We start from the raw sequence: 19,436 nt of genomic DNA, 5'->3' as shown, positions 1-19,436 counted from the left end.
CACTTTTCTTATAATACAAATAATTAATCGATCATAAGTGTATAATAATTTATTTAAACAATTATGTGCAAAATTGAATTAGTTATGATCAAGTCGTTTGAGTTAGTATACCATATCGTTTGAATTAGTATACCATATCGTTTGAGTGTATACAAAAACGGCGTGTCCATATCGTTTAAGTGTATACTCAAACAACTTGGTCATATCGTTTGAGTGTATACCAAAACGACTTGGCCATATCGTTTGAGTGTTACTCAAACTAACACTCAAACGATGTGACCATATCGTTTGAGTGTATACTTAAATGATATGGACAAGTCGTTTAAGTGTATACAAAAGCGACGTGTCCTTATCATTTTAGTGTATACTCAAACGACTTGGCCATATCGTTTGAGTGTATACCAAAATGACATGGCCATATCGTTTGAAGTGTATATGCAAACAACTTGGCCATACCGTTTGAGTGTTACTCAAACTAACACTCAAACGATATGGACAAGTCGTTTGAGTGTATACAAAAATGACGTGTCCATATCGTTTGAGTATACACTCAAACGACTTGGCCATATCGTTTGAGTGTATACCAAAATGACGTGGCCATATCGTTTGAGTGTATACGAAAACGATATGGCCAAGTCGTTTGAGTGTATACAAAAATGGCCCGGAGGTTTCGTTTTGGCGAGACCGGTTGAATTGGTTGCTGGGCCTGGGCTTTGATGGAAAACTTATAATATGGCAAACTTGTAAAATTTCTTTTTTTTGAGGGGTTGCCCAATCCAATTTGATGAGTGCCTGATGGAATCACACCATTTTTAATTCTGTTTTTACTTTTTAGGTGTGTGTGGCACCCGTTTGATTACCCGAAACTAGGGGTGATAATTTGGCCCTCAGGCCCTCAACCCGGCCCTAAAAAATACGTGTCAAAATCCTCAAAAGTTGGCCCTAACAAGCATGAGGGCCGGGCCAGCGGCGGGCTGGCCCGGCCCTCATGCTTGTTAGGGGCGGGCTAGGGTCTAGGTTCTGGAGCATGGGCCCGGCCCTCATTTGGCCTTCACTCATATGGGGTATTTTGTAATTTGGCCCTCAGTCAAATATAAAAAGAAAAGTGAACCCTAAATCCCTAAATGAGTGTCGCCCTAAATCCCTAAATGAGTGCTGCCATGGATAAGAATCTGACTTCCACCATCCCACACTCTTTCTCAAAGGTGAGAATTAGATTTCCACCATATTTTGGAATTTGCTATAATATTATGTGGTTTCTTTCAAGTTTTAACTATATTTTATTAGTTTATTATTTTGTTGTTGTTGTTGTTTGTTTTATTTTATATTTTACTTATGATAGATATGATATTGGTATTAAATACTAAATGTTCTTTCACTTCTATGGATAGGGTTTAAGACTTTGAAGTAACATTTCAAGTTTTCAACCATTCCTCTGTTTCTGATATTTTTTGCTGCTACGTTAAGGTTTGCGTATTCTGTCTTTGTCTACCGTTATTAACTGTGATGGAAGGTATACCTTTGATGGGTTCTGATCCAGATAGTGATGTGGATATGGTTGTAGGCAATCCACTGGTTGTAACCCCTAGAATTCCAAGGAAAACATCTCATGTATGGAAACAATTTGACAAAGTTACCAAAAAAAATGATGATGGAACAATTATGAAACAACCTAATGGGAAGGATGTTATGAAGGTTGTTTGTAAAATTTGTAGTGAAAAGCTTGTTTTTGGGGTTAGAAGTGGGACCAGTCACCTTAGTAGGCACGCAACAAGTTGTTTGAAGAGAACCACATCTGATGTAGGGCAAACTATCATAGGTAGAACTCCAACTGGTGGGATTTACAGTTTTACTTTTAACCAAGCAAGAGCTCGTCGAGAAATGGTTAGGTACTTTATTCGCGAAGAATTACCATTTAACAAAGTAGAAAAACCGGCTTTTCGTAGGTGGATCCAAAAGTAGGGTAGGAAATGGAGCGGGTTCGGGTCGGATTCTCACTTAAAACTCTTTACCATATCCGGATCCATCCGGATTCGGGTCGGATTTCGGACATCCATATCCACTAAAAACACACAAAAAAATACACTATTTTAATGATTTTCATATATAAATGTAAGATATAACTTATTTTTAGGCATCAAAATATGAATCTTGTTAAAATAGTTTGGGTTTTCGGATATGGTCTATTTGGATAAAAATGAATTCGGATATGGGTCGGATTCGGGTTGATCCCATACCATTCCCAGCCCTATCCAAAAGTCTTTTGGACCTCAATTCAAACCTCCTGGTCGTCTCACATTAAGAGCCGACATATTTCTGATTTTGGAAGAAGAAAAAGCTGTTTTGAAAGACCTTCTTAGAAGTGTTCCCAGTAAGATATGCCTTACGTCTGATTTGTGGACTTCAAATAAGAAATTGGGATACATGTGCATTACTGCCCATTTCATTTGCATTGATTGGAAATTGCATAAAAGAGTGATTAGCTTTCCTATGCTTCCATGTCCTCACATGGGTAAAACAATTAGTGATGCTATCTATGCAAACCTATTAGGCTGGAACATTAGTGACACGATAGAGACATTAACATTGGATAACGCATCCAATAATGATGTATGTGCGTCACGTTTGAAAGATCAACTCTTTGGCCATGATATGTTGAGCAGGGAACTATTCCATCTTCGTTGCAATGCTCATATAACTAATCTGTTGGTAAAAGATGGGTTGAAACATGTTGAAAGCTCACTTGAGAATATAAGAGAAAGTGTTAGACACGTCAAATATTCTCCGTCAAAGCTTCAAAAGTTTTTTGAGACTTATCAAAGTTTGAACATGAAAGAGAAGAGGTTACCAATGGATATTCAGACTAGGTGGAATTTGACTTATCTCATGTTAGAAGCTGCTATTCCATACCAAAAAGTGTTTGATCTATTCTTTTATGATTATGATTTTGCATATAAGCTTGATCTTGTTGATTGGCAGAATGTTATTGTTATTAAAGATTTCTTTGAAATATTTTATGTGTCTACAAAGTCATTTTCTTGTTCTAACTCTGTCACATCTAGTACACTTTGTTTTCAGTTAAGCAAGATTGTATTGATCTTGAAAAGGGTTGAAAATGTGCCTAGTTTTAAGCCTTTGTATGATAGCATCAAATGAAAGTATAATAAATATTGGAAAGATGTTCCAATGATTCTTGGATTAGCTTCTTGCATGGATCCTCGTTTCAAGTTCACTGTCTTAGAGTTGTGTTTGGACTTCAGTTATGATTATGACTCTCAATCCCAACCTGAATCTCAATCTCCATCTGTTTCCAATGAGAACCCATGGTTGTTACCCTATAAAACCAAATTAAATGAACTTTTTGAGTTGTACTTGCAAAAGATGAGTAGTGGTGTTACTGGTATGAATGGGACAAGTTCAAATGCTCCTTAAGAAGAGGACATGGTGCTTGCAATGCTATCAAAGCGTACAGAAGCAACAATTAAGAAATGCAAATTTGAGTTCCAACGTTACCTGGATCAGCCAACAATCATTACTTCCAATGAGACATTTGATGTTCTGGACTAGTGGAGGACCCAAGCAAGTACATATCCTGTTCTCTTTGCAATGGCATGTGATTTGCTGACTATACCGGTTTCCACAGTTCCTTCTGAATCTGCCTTCAGCGGAAGTGAAAGAGTAGTTAGCAAATGCCGAAGTTGTTTGCTTCCAGAGACTGTGGAGGCTTTAATGTGCTTGAAAGACTGGTTCCAAGCTGAGGAAGGGCTTCAAGATGAAGATCTGACGGAGCTAGAGGAAATTATGGGAGAAATGGAACTATAGTCTTGGTACTTTTTTTTGGGGGAGAACCTAGCATCTTGATACTGACTTTTGGTATATATTATTAGGTATATATTAGCGTAAGGGACGTGACTTGATATATATTGCTAACTTAGAAGATCTGGCTTCCTTGCTATATTTTGAGATCGACATCTTGCTGATTAAATGCGATCTAATTGGTAAGCGTATGTCGAAATTTGCTTAGTATACATGTTATATATGTTTATTGACATTGTGATGCTAGTGCTATTATTTATTCACTCGTGGTGATGTGTAACAGATCATCTTTTGAATATTTTTGCTAATCACTTTTGGACAGTCTTGCCTTTGTTACATGTCGCTCCGGTTTGTACTGATAGTCTTTGTTATCATTTTTTTTTCCATGACAAAGACTGCATGCTTAACTAGTATGAATTTTTGTTGCTTAAAGTGTAATAGGGTGTGGTGTTTGAATTTCAGTTCATGGACACATCAACATCCTCTCATCTTGTGTCCTGGTCGAGTATGTACATGTTGTTGATTGGTAAGGCAAGTACTTCATTTTTTAATAGCTTTTTTTTCCCTACACATGCATGGTAAGAATGGAAAGCCTTTTATAAATATGTTGTAATTGTTAAGGCAAGGAATTGTATTTGTGTTTCACAGGTTATGCATATGATTGGGGAGCTTTGATCACTGGGAAAATGGATGTCATTGGCTGACTTGTCAAAGGAAGTTCTTTGCAATACCGTTCTCATTTCCAAAAGATATGAAAAAACAAATGCTCTTGACTATTTTACTTCAATAGTTCAATATATAGTTATATTGTGAATTGTGAGGATCCCAGATTGTATGCCTTTTGTATTTAATTTTATGAGATCATCAAGTTACTTAACTTGTAGTATGACACTATGACTATTTTATGTTAATCAGATTATCAGAATGATTGTAGAAATATATGAACTAGTACTGTATCGTATATGAAAATCAAAATTTGACAAAAGAAACTTACTACTACCAAAATGAAGTCAAAGTCTGATTGGGTCCGGCCCGGCCCTCTAACTTGGCCCGTAAAAGGAGGGCTGAGGGGCGGGTTAGGCTGTTATATTATATGGTCTGACCTGGTATGGCCCAACCCTCAACACAATTAAGGGCTTTATAGTTTGAGGGCTGGGTTTGCTCGGCTCATCCCATTTATCACCCCTACCCGAAACCGTTAGACCCAAACCAAACCGATAAAAAACCGAAACCAAAATCGGTTATTAATTATATTACACTAAATAGATAAAGGCAAACCCAAACATTATAATATATAGTTTTTGTATGTTAGGTGTAAAAATATACTAAATATATCTTATATATAATGGGAAAACTTGCCACCGGTTTATTAGTCTTCGTATTTTCGGTTTTAACCCAATCTTTTGGTCCAAAAGGGTACCCAAAAGTTTCACCCACGAAATTTTCTACACTTCATGTTCGAAGGGTAAATCGGTAATTTAAATCATTCCCTGAACTATAAAACTCAACGGGTCTTCACAAAATAGAGACCGTTTCACGGTTTCCTAAATAAAAAAAAGTAAACCGTTCGTTCGTCTTCTCTGTTCCTGATATCAATATAACAAGAACAAGGGGAGGGAAGTTTTATGACCAACGACTGGAATTCCATCCTGGGGTGGGCTGAGTAGTGGCTAGGATTGCCTCCAATGCGGTGTTGGCAAGATTGGCATTAAAACCCAGTGAAACCCAAATGTTTTAAATCCTTGTGAAAAACCCAACAAAAAAAATTAAATTCCTCGATTTTGATCTCTCTTTTCAGCACCAACAACAATCTTTTTCTTCATATTCTCAATCAACTATTGATTTCTCCCTTCGAAAGATGATCAATAATCAGGTAAATTTTCCAGTTATTTCTTTATGATAGCAAATATAAACATAAAGATGTAAAGAATTAATCATTGTTTTCTCTATCTTCCTTCGCTGACAAGAGGTGACTACTCCGTTATCTTTGCGTATTCTCTCTTTTTCTCCCTTATTCTATTGTTTGTGTTAGGACTTGGGAAGAAAAATCTATCACCAACGACACAAGTTTTATTGAATATTTCATTTTTTGAAAAAGGTTTAGCATTTCAATTTCTATTGATTGATTTTACTGGATTTTAGATCTATTCTATTTCTCCTTTCCACATTCTATTGTTTGAATTGGTTTCATTTGGAAATTAGATTTTCCTTTGTGTTTTTTCCGACTGTCTTTCCTTTATTGCATTTATAGTTCGACTTCTTGCATTGGCTTCACAAATCATATGTTCTCGAGGATCTTGTAGTATATATGGATAAATACACCCAATACTTGGTATGCAGATTCTTTTATCTTTAATTTCACGGCTAAATATATTCTTTAATCTGATTAGAATCATTTTTATTGTTCAAGACATCCAATAGTCGTGATTAAACTTTCAGGATTATTGTGGGCATGAATGATTATTAATCAGTATGGCTCAATGGCATATGCTATTTCTGTTTAGCGTTTCTGTTGCTTCTTTTATTATTGTTATATCATTGGGTATGTTTCAAAGTTAAGCCACGGTTTCAATTTTGTTCGAGTTTCCATTGAACCTTATTTCAAAAGGGTTCGTAAAAGGTGCAGTGATTAGGTCTTTGATTACCCGAAACCGTTAGACCCAAACCAAACCGATAAAAAACCGAAACCAGAACCGGTTATTAATTATATTACACTAGTAAACTGCATAGCAGTGGGGCGTGAGTGGAGAGGGAGAGGGAGGAGTGGAGAGGGAGAGATTGAGAGGGAGAGGGATGAATAGGAGAAGATGAGGACAGATAGAAACCAACCAAGCAACGTTTTGGGCCACCTACCCCCCACCTGGCCCAAGATCGTTCGCTCCGCTCACTTGACTAAATAGATAAAGGCAAATCCAAACATTATAATATATAATTTTTGTATGTTAGGTGTAAAGATATACTAAATATATATAGCATAATAGTGAATGTGTGTTATTAAATGCATGTTTTGTAATATTAATATGTATTATAAATATTAATAATAATGTCAACGTCTATATGTATACTATGAATTAACTAGTACATGTACATTATATACAATAACTAATAAACGTGTACGTGTTTGATATATTACACGTGTATATATAGGGTAATACGTACTTGTAATGTTAACTAAACAATTGTGGTACTATACGTATATTTATTCCATATATGACGCATGTATGTATAGTATAATGTACACGTGTTCAATTTAAAATACATGGGTACGTACAATTTATGAGATGTATTAGAGTTTTTAGATAACTTTCAAAGACTATTAAATTTAGGACAATTACTTCTTATGAGAGGACAAAAATATCGGTGGTGGTAAGTGTTATTGTTGCACTAAAAGCCAACTTTTATATCGATTACGTGATTAAGAAAATAATTTTAGCAATAATAATGTAGAACTCGAGAAGGAACCTAAACCGAATCGGAACTAACCTAATTAATGGGTATGGATCCAAGTATTCTAAATATAAGAAAAAAAAAAACGAAAGAATCAAACTTGCTAGGAACCGTTAAAAATAGAACCGAAACCAAAATCGGTAAGAACTGAACCAAAATCAACCCATGAACACCCCTACTTTTTGGGTAGTTTTTTTTTTTTTTTTTTTTTTTTTTTTTTTAGAGTGGTATTTACTAGTTCATAATGTAAATAGTGACCACATTACCGAAACCGTAATGAGCATGCGTATAACCCTCAGTTTTTATATAGATTCCTAAATCTTGTGTGCTTGGTAGTGCTTTTCTTCTTTAGTTATTTTCTGATAATTAATTGAATCTCTAGTTTTACTAGCAATTTTAGAGTTTTGAGTTTTTTACATGGCTTAATTTAACAACTTACAATTTTATTAATTAACAACTAACAAATAATAATTTGTTTTGTCCCTCCTCTCGACTTGGTAACAGACAAGATTGTAAGGGAGAAGATGAATGATAGATTGTATGAAGTTTCAATCAATGAATACAAGTGAGGGTCTACCTAACCCTAGCTTAATCTTAAAAAAAAAAAATAAAAGTAACAATTTTAAGGTTTTTCTTTTCTTAGTTTTTCAAAACAACAATATTGTTAATCTTATTACAAAGAGAGTAAGTACTTCGTTAGCAGAATATTAGTGGTGACGCTCTTAGACATTTTAAGTTAAGGAATACAAGTAGCAACTCACTTGAGAATTGCATTCAAGCAGCCTTACAACACAACAAATTTTGTTACGTGATTCATAGCACATATCATAGTAGGTTTCTCCTTTGACTAATTAACTAAGGACAATAACAATTGTATGTTCTTGAGTATAGTACTTGCACTTTTCCACAATAAGAACTCATTTTTTTGAAAACTAATTATACAATTATACCACGAAAAACATGAAAGTCTTAACAAGCAAAATATAATATCTAATATATATATATAAAAGCTCGCGCATTTTCTCTCTCCTCACCATATTGCTTTATTTTTCAAACCATGCAATATTAAAGATTTCTAAAAAAAAAAAAGGAAGAGCTAATAATTAGAAACACATCCCTGCATTTGTTTAATTCTCCTTACTCTATTGTTAAATTACTATCACCTCCCCAATTCCAATTAAATAATAAAAACCGAAACACAAAAAACCCTCTAAACCAGTGTAGTTAAGGCGCAAGGCGCACTTTAGTGCCTCGCCTTGACCAAGGCACGAGAGGTAACATAAGGCGTGCATTTTTTGTGCCTTTTGTCGAGGCGCAAGGCACACAAGTCGCGCGCCTTATCAACTTTTACAGTTTTTTCGCATTTTTACAATTTTTGCTATACGTGACACATTTACACTCAATCCAATTGTTGTATGATATAAGAAATTGTACAAATTTAGTATAAGTTTCATTGTGGAGTACACTTTAAACTTAATTTTGACTAGTTTTTGTTAAGTTGTATGGATTGAGAGAAGACACAAAGATGGATTAAATTTTAAATAAAGTTTTACGGGATCCTAAAATTTGAATCACGTGTTCTATTTTATGAAGAACTCATTTTGCTCAATTCGATCGGTTCATTATTTTAGTTTATTGAAGTTGAGCTAGATTGTATTGAGAGATACGAGTTTTATTTTACTCTTTACTTATTGCTTAAGATTTTTCTTTTAAATGACTACAATGGTTTTATGTTTACAATCATATAAAATTAATTTTAAAGTTTGGCTAAGCAAATCAGTGATAATTCATGTCATATTTAATATTTATTTTATTTTTTATTTGATATATCTATTTTTTTATTACTACACGCCTCACTTCAATCAGGCGTGCGCCACGCCTTGCGCCTAAGGCACAAGAGGGTGTTGCGCCTTAGGTGCACTTTAACGCCTTTACTACACTGCTCTAAACAAACCAAATCCAATGTCCAACCAAAGAAATAACATAGTGGAAAAAAAAGCTTTTACCAAAACCTACTAGCCAGCAAAAAAAAAAAAAAACCCGTTCTTTCCAATCACTCGGTCTCCATTCTCCATAGCCTTTTTGATGCCTTGCAAAAATTTATCCTGCCAACCTGCATATTCGGCATCTGCTCAAGTCAATCTCTCACTTTAATAGCATATTGGGTTTAATTTTACAGGTTTTGCAGGGGAAAAATGTTTCTGTACATTTAATAGCAATTATATAGTCCTGTGGAGCTCACCGAATCAATGTAAGCAATCTAATTATTCATTACAGTTTTAAGTTTAAACTACTTCCTGATTGCATGTTCTTCCTAGTTGTTTGCCCTTTCTTACCATAGTGATTTCTTATATGCATGTTATATTCCGAGAAGGTTGTCTATGACTTAACAGATAAGGAGAGTTTTAACAATGTGAGTGTCATATATCAGATAGGCTAGGTAAAACTTTGCCACTCTACTTTATTTTGTGGGCAAACCAACATGTATTAATGAAAAAGGGGAGAGATGATGCCTTACGAGTTATGTATACACGTTAATGAAAAGAATTGTACATGCCCTCTGCATCACTAATAGTTCTTTTCTCAGTGTTTCATGACTTATAAAGTGTTCTTGATGATAGTGGTCTTTACATTTGGAAGCGGAAGTAGATTATCCTGTATCTAAGAAAGATGAAAGATGAGAGAGAAAGTGTTTTCTTTTTAATAATTTTTTAATTTGTGTGTGTGTGTCTAGAGTGTGCGTGTAAAACTGTAAATATAAAACAGATGGGTCAAAATTGTGAAGCGAGATTTGCTACACAACTTACACCTACTAATTTGATTTAGGGACACATGCACCTTTGCTTTTTGGGCGTGTACGTGTCAGGCTACTTTAGTTGGCATTCCCTATTCTTACTTTTTTTTTTTTTGAATGAATCTTTAATTTTTTTTGGGCCACGGTATTTGACACCCCATAAAATGGGACTAGCACCCCTTTGGTAAAAGGGTAGTGGAATAATAGTTATTCCACAAGTGTCCCTTCTTTCTTCTTATGGGTTTTATGCACCCCCACCCCCACCCCCACCCTCCCCCAACACACACACCCTAAGCACCCCACTTTTTTTTGTCCAAGTAGCGTAGGCACCCTAAATTTGAAAAAAGAAAACCAAACCTTATATTTCTCATTCTCATTCGACACTTTCCTTCCATTTCTTTTCTTGTCTAGCGAAACCAAACTCCCGCCATTCTCAATTCCACCAAAATTTACTTCCTTTAAATGTGAGCGATGAAAATATCGTGCTCTCTTCCATAAACCCCAATGAATAGTCTAATGAAATTGAAGAAGACTCAATGATTACAAGTTTTACGTTAGGGATTTTGGAGAATTCGACGTATGAGTTAATCGAGAATGACAATGACCTTCCTTACCACACATCTTACTTAAATGAAGACCGACAATGAGTTTTCTTTCTTTAAACGTTTTTTTTTCACAACATTTTTTCGTCTAATGGATTTTGGTAGCAAGTTATTCCCATGAACATATGAAATAGAACAAATTAAGGGTATCCCTTGATTTCCATAGAAAACTTGAATGGGATAATAGTATTCTAGTAAAATGTCATTCAAGTTCGAAGCTTGTATTAGCAGACTAGCAGAAATAGGTTGAAGCTTTAGAGATAAGTTTGTGAGACCAATTTCACATCAATGACTAAAACATAGTAAAATTGTATACAAACATGTGAATGAAAAAAAAAATGCAAATTTAAGGCAAGTGAGTAGTGAGTGGGAATAAAGTTTACCATTGCCTTGAAGACCATAACAAACAGAATCAGGAAGGTGAATAAAATGGCCTTATATTGAACCATAAGTGTAGGGGAAATTCCGAGTATCCCCTGATCTTCCTCAGTGCCTTATGATATGGAATCCTTTGTTGAATAGAGAAGGCATAAGATGATGGTGAGTTCAGGGTTGAACCGTCTAACTGCTGCCTACGTATCTCCTTTGTTCTATTGGAGAATCAAACCCTATTTTGTGTAGTTCCTAAGAGCGAATCCCTATGGTTTATATAGGAAGGGCAACGAGAGTCCTAGGGTTAGGGCTGTCCTCGCCGCTTGTAAGTTTCCTTCCATCTTTGGACTCTGCCTTCCTATTAGGATTCCTCTTCTTATGGAAGTCTGAATCTGGACCATATCTTATGAGAGGTAAGTTTCCTTGTTGATCATAATGTCCCATCGTGTATGGGAAGATTATATCTAAAAGGTAACTCCTAAGATATGTCTTCATGATTCCTTCCTTATCATCAAAGATCGCCATCTTTAGTTTCCTTCTGTTCAGAAACTATCTATATCAGTTCTTAATGACTGGGGTAACTGTTATATTTGAAGGCGGTCAGTCATGTGCCTAACACATGTCCACTAAACACTTGTGCTAAGCACGAGATCACTTATTCACAGAATTGATCCGATGGTCCTCATTTCATTCTGGACTTCTATAGTCTTAGGTTATTTCCCATACACGTGTCATCTGTTCAGTGATAGGAAATCCCCCTACAGATGCCCCTTCTCGTGCCATCTAGCACGTGGGCACTTGAAGCGACGCTGCTTTTAGTGCGAGAATCCTTTTCCAAAACTATTGTTGGGAACTGCTGACGTACCCAACTAATTAAGGCTATGAAAAGACGGCTTGAACAGACACGCCATTTCCCAGAAAAGGTAATGATGGCAGTTCCATCCCGAAAAGACGCACCGCTTGGGCTCATCTTAACCGTCCATCTTATCTATATATAAGAGATTTGGTGAGAGAACTTTCATTATCTTTTCTGCTATCTTTTTCTGCATACTGAACCTTTTGATATTCCGTTAGGGTTTAACCAAAGCTTGAAACTTTTCATCTTTCTTGATCATGAATCCTAACTGGTCACTTGTAAACTTCAGAGATCTTTCCTCCCTAGAACTGATCCGTGCGAAATTTCACATCCCTGAAGATATTGGCCTGGAGTGGGGGAGGTTATCTGATGAGTTGGCCTACAAGGAGGTGCCGCTCATCACTATTGGTTAGCTTAGGGTCGGACTCACTCTTCCCCTTCACCCATTGCTACGAGAGTGTCTGATTCACTTCAACCTTGCTCTTGGTCAGGTATCACCCCTGTTTTACAGAATTGTTATGTACTCTGCCCTTCTCGCCAAGAGACATGGATTTGCTCTCAACTGTTGGGTGTTCCGTTACTTTTATGAGGTCTGGTGTATTCGAGACCAATCATACTATTACCTCATGACCAGAGACAAGAATTATCCGATTGTCTTTTTTGAGGGGAAGCAGAGTGACGAAGGCTGGGGTGATCACCACCTTTGTGTGTTGGGTGATACTTGGGACATTCGCCCCTCTGATGATGATGGCGAGCCAATGGGAATTCCTGTTCCCAGAAAACATACCCATGATCCAACCAGTAAGTCTTCCTACTCTAGTACTTTATAACTTGATATAAGAGTCTTTCGCCTGATTATCTTTTGCTATTATTTCTTAGATGACTCTTCCCCCTGGAATCAACTAACTACAACTAATGCTGCTATGGTGGACATTATCAAGAAGATCCCCAAGGAACAGAGGATGCCTTGGGTGATAGTTCTTGATCCCACCCGTCTTTTTGAATATTTCAACATGTCTATTGAAGAATTGCTGCAACTTGTTCCTGGCTTTTCCCCCTTTGGGATAAATACTGTGAATTCTGGGTGCACAACACTTCCTCCTCCTATTGATCAGGATGTCAGACTTCTTCCTCCTCCAGTTCAGGATGAATCCTCTTTGATTACTAGAAGAGAAGGAAACCGCTAGGAGAAGTGTTTGGAGGCTGTCTCCAGTGATGCTGCGATGTCGGGTTCAGTTCAGGAGCTTGCTGTCAGTGATGATTGTGTGATCCCTGGCGGGAGGGGCCCTGAACTGCTGGCAGCCAATAATTTTAAAAGGGGAGTGCGTGCGTCTAGCCATTCTAAATTGAAGAGATCTGATACTGCTTATGATATTTCCCCCCTCTGGTAAGAAAACAAAGTTTCGCTTTCTCTCTGCTAGTGAAGATACACTTTTTAAGGTTCCTTCTAGTATTCCCCCACCTGTTAAGTCTTGTAAGAATGTAGTTGTACCTCCACTAGTTCCAGTTCCTTCTACAGGTTATGAACAAATTGGTGATAATGTCCTTCTGACTGTTGACCCTCCTCTCCCTGATCATCGCAAGGGGAAGGGTATTGTTGAAACCACTACTGTAACTGTCGCTCTCCCTTTTCCTCGATCCAGTGATAGGAGGGGGGTGAGTGATGACATTCCCTTTTTGCTAATATCTCTAGATTCCCCTGAGAGGGAGATGATTGTGGAAATGAGGCGTTGGGGACGAACTGATAAACTACCTGTTACCAACAAACACTCTGTTAAAGATGTTGATATCGCGCTTGGAGTTCTGGAAGCTGCGTGTCTTCTTGTTGAGGCTGGGACCTTGGACCTGTCCTTTTGCCGATATTCTGTTCACCTTGCCAAGGTAAGACTTTCTTCTTTGTTCAATATTTGGTTTCTCTCGTTGTGTTTCTTACACATCCTATATTATTCTCCAGTTAGTGAATAACTTTTTGGCTATGAAAGACCCCATCTTAGCGGCCTCCGCTTATTCATCCACTGATGCCATGGCTACCGGTGAGCTGAACTGGGCGAAAGAGGCCGCTGAGAAAAGAACTGCGGAGCTATAGATCCAGGTTGACCAGCTCTTGGCGAAAGAGAAGAAATCTGATACTGGCTTCAAGAACGTGAGGGACACTATCTCCAACCTTTGGAGCTCTCTGGAGAAAGCCCAAAAAAGAGTTGTTGATGCTGCCGCTTGGAAAGTGAAGTTCTTGGAACTGCGCGCCCACTTTACTACTCTGCAAACAAAACATGACCAAGTCCAAGGGGAACTTAGCCGTAGGAACACCGAGATGAGGACCCTTGGGCAAGCCATTGCCCATGCAAATGAGGTCATGTCAGGCTATGAGAGGGTTCTAAAAGAGAAATGTCTTCGCTCTGATAAGAACACCGGTGACCTCTTGGTAGAGACCTCTGAGTTCTATTCTCAAGTGGTGAAGGAGGTGAAGAAGAGGTCACTTTAAAATGCCGTTCGCTTTGTTCTGAGAATACTTGATGTTGTTAGATGCCGCTAGACAAGTTAAGTTTGAGGAGGCTATTGAGGCTACTGGATATGTCTCTCAGTTGGATGCTCAGGGGCGAGTGACCAACCCTTTCATCCTGTTTCCTGATCTAGACACTAGTATCTCAGCTATCCAGGAAGAACTTATGCCTGAGGCCTCCTTATCCTCTGAAGAAGACACCGATGATGACATGCCTCCCATTCAACTTCCTTTTCTGCCAGTTCCAATTTTAGGTAAATGTTCTGTTCAGCCTTCAACCATTCCAGCTAATCCAACCACACAGTCTGTTCTTGAGAGTGAAGCACGAGTTCCTGATGATGGTGCAACAACAAGCACTGATGGTGAACCAAAGTTTGATTCTACCCCTGCTTCATAAGCTTTTCAGTTGATGATTCACAAAAACAATTTTTAAACAATTATTCTATGGATCTGTAATATTGAGCTATGTAGCTCACATACAATTTACTTATTGAGCTCTGTAGCTCTTCTATTTTATGCATGCGTACTATTTTCTACTTTATGTATACATTAGAAGCACTTTATGTTTTATGACATGTGTTACTATGCATATTCTACCCCTGATGCCCCCAAAGTTCATTTGGAACAACAATAGGTGACCCTAGTAGACTAAACATATTAAAATAAGGCATGACCAGAATCTGATCAGGATATCATGGAAGCCATTCAAGTTAACTATAATTAGTAGTTCGATCGCAAGAGTCATATGACTTTGCGAAAGTAACTTGGTGTTTTGAGCATGACACTGTGTTTAATAACAATAGGTCCTATTTATTTAAAAAATAAATAGGTTATTGCCAGAACAACAGTGGGGGAGTCTTCCTCAACGCCTATCATGCCGATACAGTTGCCGGGCCATAATTTGCCTGCTAGGATCTGGATCCAACCCAGATCTTCCCAGCAACCCCTATGTTGATGTTCGAGAGTAGTAGGAACTGGCATACAGTTCTGGCTCTAAAAAACATTATCTATTGCTCCAAGTCAAACTAGCATACAGTTTACTGAATAGTTAGTGTGGTCGGATTCCTTAAAGGCTTAACCCATTGAAGATAATCGCAGTTTGAAAGAACTGGCGTACAGTTTCAGCTGCATGGGATGGAGTGGGAAAGGATCTGGCATACAATTTAACTTTCCCATACTCAGTATCACTGGTTTGAAAGCAAATTGGCATACAATATTCTTGAACAGATAGTGAGAAGATAATTCCCTAAAGGCTTAGTCCATTTTGGATCATAAATAAAGAACTAATGAAAGGAATAAATTCGATGGCAATGTGAAACACTTTATTGATGATTCGGAGAAGAGTGAACAATGTATAAAAAAGCATAGAATAACAATTTACTGATAGTACTTGTGAAGGTACTGCGTGTTCAATGGTTTGATAAGAACGTCCCCATCAACAGTGCGTAGATAATAAAAACCAGTTCGACCAACCTTGTCAATGATGTATGGTCTTTCCCAGTTGGGCCCAAGCTTGCCATTGGGCTCTGGGATCTCTCGCAAAACTAGATCTCCTGTTTTGAAAGATCGAATTCGGACTTTCTTATCGTATGATCTCTTCAGAATCTACTGGTTAGCAGCTAAGCGAAGTGCGACACCTTCTCGCTTCTCATCTAAAAGATCCATTTCTTTGCATAACAACTCCTCATTATCCAGAGTGTGCATAACATCTGACTTCTGAGTGGGAGCTACCAGTTTTGGAGGTATGGCAGCCTCAGTTCCGTAGGTCAGTGAAAATGGGGATTCACCAGTTGACCGTCTGGGTGTAGTTCGATATGCCCATAGGACCTTAGATAGTTCCTTAACCCATAAAACTTTCGCGTCATCTAATTTATGCTTCATGTTATCCAAGATGACCCTGTTAGAGGCTTCAGCTTGGCCATTGACTTGTGGGTACCTTGGAGTTGAGAACAGATGGGTAATATGAAACTTCTCATAGAGTTCAGTGACCAATCCTCCAGCGAACTGTTGCCCATTATCTGAGATGATAACTTTGGGTATGCCGAACCTGCAGACAATGTTGTTCCAAATGAATTTTTTGACGTCATGTTCGCGAATGAATACAAGGGGAACTGCTTCTATCCACTTGGTGAAGTAATCCGTCGCAACTAGTAGGAATCAGACATTGCCAGGACTAGGTGGTAGAGGTCCTATGATGTTAGTTCCCCACTGTGAAAATGGCCATAAACTGGCCAATGGGTGTAGTTTTGTTGTTGGAGCATGGATTAGCGGAGCATATCATTGACATTTTTCATATCTGCGGGCAAAAACCTGTGCATCCTTTTACATATAAAGCCAAAAGTACCCTTGCCTTAGGATCTTGAGAGCTAGTGTTCTGCCCCCAGCATGGTTGCCACAAATTCCTTCATGAACTTCTCGCATAACCTGTTCAGCTAGGTGTGGGGAGAGACATTTGAGATGAGGTCACAAGAAGGACTTCTTGTACAGATCATCTCTAATGAGGGTGAATCTTTGTATATTTGCAAGCAGACGCCTTGCTACATTCTTATCCTCATGGAGTGTTCTATCTTTGAGGTAGGACTTATATGGATCCATCCAACTTGGAGTAATGGCTGGAACAACACAAACTGTTGTAACTGGGATCTGAATGCTAGGTTTCTCCTGGAAATCTATAGGGATAGAACATGACTCACTGTTGCCTAGCATTGAGGCAACATATGTCAATGCATCTGCGTGTCAATTTTCAGATCGAGGCAGCTGATAGAACTAAATGCTCTCAAACTTTCCTTGGAGACCCCTTACCAGTTCTAGGTATTTGGCCATGCGTTCGTCCCTGGCCTCATACCCTCCATCAACTTAGAACATAACCAGCTGTGAGTCACTAAAAACTGTGAGGTGTGTTAGGCCCAGGTCTAGGGCCATTGTGAGGCCAGCAAGTGTCGCCTCATACTTTGCCTCATTGTTAGAGGCGTTCAAACCCAATCGGATGGATTTCTCAAGCCATATATTGTCGGGAGTAACTAACACAGCTCCAACTCCTGCACCTCTGTCATTTGAAGATCCATCTACAAAAAACCGGCATTCGGAGCTTGACTCCCATAGGTTGGGACGGGAGTTTGGAGATTCAGGCAGGATGCCATCATCGGAACTGGGAGTGGTTGAATCGTACCTAGTGTAGGTCATTAGGAAATCTCCCAAAAATTATGCTTGTGCCTGACCCTTCTCTGAGATTCTGGGGATGTAAATAATATCATATTTTGACAGTTGCACAGACCATTTAGCTAGCCTTCCTGACTTGTTCGGTCATTCCAGAACTGATTGCAATTGGTACTCTGTGATCACTCTGATGGTGTGGGACTGGAAGTACGGTCGTAATTTCTCTGCGGCAAAAACAAGGGCTAAAGCGACTCTTTCAAGTTTAGGGTACCTTGTTTCTGCTGGTAGGAGCGTCCGGCTCAAGAAATAGACAGGTTTTTTAACCTTCTTTTCATCCACGCAGTATGAGTTCTGAACTGATGCCGTAGTCAAATGAACATAGATAAAGACCCAGGACTTCTCCCTCAACAGGCTTTGAAAGTATTGGTGGTGCTCCCAGGTATGTTTTGAGTTGATCGAACGCCTTTTGGCACTCTTCCGTCCATGCGAAGGAGGTGTTCTTTCGTAGTAACTGAAAAAGGGGTTTACACTTATCTGAACTTTTGGAGATGAACTTATTCAGAGCTGTTAACCTACCTGTAACTTTTTGAACCTCTTTCATGTTTTTAGGTGAGGGCATTCTATGAGTGCTCAGATCTGATCTGGGTTCACCTCAATCCCTCTCTTAGTTACCAGGTACCCTAAAAACTTTCCTAATGATACAACGAAAGCACATTTCGCAGGGTTGAGCTTCGTGCGATATTCTCAAAGAACATCAAATGCATGTTTAAAGTGGGAGAGATGATCTCCCTGTTTCAGACTCTTGATCAGGAGATCGTCCACATACACTTCCATAATGTCGCCTATTAAACCTTCGAACATCTTGTTTACCAAACGCTGGTATGTGGCTCCTACATTTTTCAATCCGAATGGCATGACCTGATAGCAGTACAGGCCATCCTTAGTTGTGAAAATGGCATGCTTGTGGTCCTCCTCACACTACACCATATCGATCGATTTGTGACGGATCTACATCCGTCACTAAAAATATTAGTAATGGTTATCTTGAATTGACACAAAAGTGTGACAAATAAATAGTAACATATATTAGTCACGTTTGTTATCCGTTACTGAAGTTAGTCAAGGATAATATATGTTACTGAAATTAATTTCAGTGACACATAAAAACCGTTACAATTCATTACCAACGTTTGTTAATTTTGCACACGATTTGTTTGCAACTGAAAAAGTGGGTAATTTTCCCTTTTTGACATTTTAAAACCGTTACTAATTTTCCATTACCAATGGTTATGTATCCGTTACTAATAATATTTCATTTATAAAAAAAATAATTGATTTTACATGTAGGGCCACCTGTACCTACCCCTTTTTAGTCTACAATGTATCGATTGGATTCTTCCATTCATCGATAACTCGATCTAGCTAACACTAGCAATTAAATTCTTCTATTCATCCACAATGAAAAGTAATGAAAAATAACAAAGGTTATAAATGCCAACACCAACCAGGTAAAATAGCAAACTTTAGCAATCAAATTATTCAATTCATCATAGTACACTACACAGATAACATATACCACCAGTGCCTATTTTGTAATAAAAACTTTATAAGCAAAGCACATAAAACAATTGTGTTTGACAACGAACCTAATAATGCACGATCAAAGTAGTTATTTTGCACATATTCATAGACTAAAATCCTATTTTTTGCTTGAACACAACATCCAATCAATTCAACAAGGTTCAGATGCTTGACATTGGTAACCATGTCGATTTCAGTCAAAAATTCATGCACCCCTTGCTTCGATTCAGCAAAAAGTGCCTTCACAACAACTTGCCTTCCACTTCTTTAGGATTCCATGGAAAAAAGAAAACGAGAAAATGAAAATTTACA

The sequence above is a fragment of the Coptis chinensis genome, chromosome 1 (genome assembly GCF_015680905.1).
Source record: "Coptis chinensis isolate HL-2020 chromosome 1, ASM1568090v1, whole genome shotgun sequence".
Classification (NCBI taxonomy): domain Eukaryota; kingdom Viridiplantae; phylum Streptophyta; class Magnoliopsida; order Ranunculales; family Ranunculaceae; genus Coptis; species Coptis chinensis.
Note: the sequence above shows the minus strand (reverse complement) of the source record.